This window comes from Triticum aestivum, unplaced genomic scaffold, assembly GCF_018294505.1.
Source record: "Triticum aestivum cultivar Chinese Spring unplaced genomic scaffold, IWGSC CS RefSeq v2.1 scaffold58058, whole genome shotgun sequence".
In the NCBI taxonomy this organism is placed as follows: domain Eukaryota; kingdom Viridiplantae; phylum Streptophyta; class Magnoliopsida; order Poales; family Poaceae; genus Triticum; species Triticum aestivum.
In genome coordinates, this window is record NW_025299645.1 from 1 (window position 1) to 927 (window position 927).

Consider the following 927-nt stretch of genomic DNA (forward strand, 5'->3'; position numbering starts at 1 on the left):
ATCATACCAGCACTAAAGCACCGGATCCCATCAGAACTCCGAAGTTAAGCGTGCTTGGGCGAGAGTAGTACTAGGATGGGTGACCTCCTGGGAAGTCCTCGTGTTGCATTCCTTTTATAATTATTTTTTGCGCCTTGTGACAAACATGTCGCACGTGCGCGATATATATTAATCCCGTTATATTATGTTTGACGTTTGCGATATGTTTAAGCTCGATGCTCATTGCTCGCGCGTCTTGGGGCGGCTTTGTGGCGCGAAGAGCGCGTTCTGAAAGGGGTGGAAAAAACTCGTGTTGCTGCGGTATGGAGGGAGGGGTGGAAACCGTGGAAAACTCGTCTCCGTGATTGAGCGGGAGAGTAAGTAGTGTAGGACATTATCCATTGTTAGGGAACGGTTGTAATGGTAGTGAGAATGTAGAATCGTCTTTGGAGCGGACCTGGGAGTGGCAAGCATAAGGGACGAAGACGGGGAAACATGTCGGATGCGATCATACCAGCACTAAAGCACCGGATCCCATCAAAACTCTGAAGTTAAGCGTGCTTGGGCGAGAGTAGTACTAGGATGGGTGACCTCCTGGGAAGTCCTCGTGTTGCATTCCTTTTATAATTATTTTTTGCGCCTTGTGACAAACATGTCGCACGTGCGCGATATATATTAATCCCGTTATATTATGTTTGACGTTTGCGATATGTTTAAGCTCGATGCTCATTGCTCGCGCGTCTTGGGGCGGCTTTGTGGCGCGAAGAGCGCGTTCTGAAAGGGGTGGAAAAAACTCGTGTTGCTGCGGTATGGAGGGAGGGGTGGAAACCGTGGAAAACTCGTCTCCGTGATTGAGCGGGAGAGTAAGTAGTATAGGACATTATCCATTGTTAGGGAACGGTTGTAATGGTAGTGAGAATGTAGAATCGTCTTTGGAGCGGACCTGGG

General features: G+C 48.8%; 1 non-coding gene and 1 pseudogene across 1 annotated transcript; both read left to right on the plus strand.

The window, feature by feature from the left end:
- LOC123179217 (uncharacterized) lies at positions 1–112 on the plus strand (annotated as a pseudogene).
- Positions 113–479: 367 nt separating this feature from the next.
- Positions 480–598, plus strand: LOC123179216 (5S ribosomal RNA). The gene has a single exon (XR_006490197.1). It is a non-coding gene; the product is annotated as a 5S ribosomal RNA (ribosomal RNA).
- Positions 599–927: the final 329 nt, after the last annotated feature.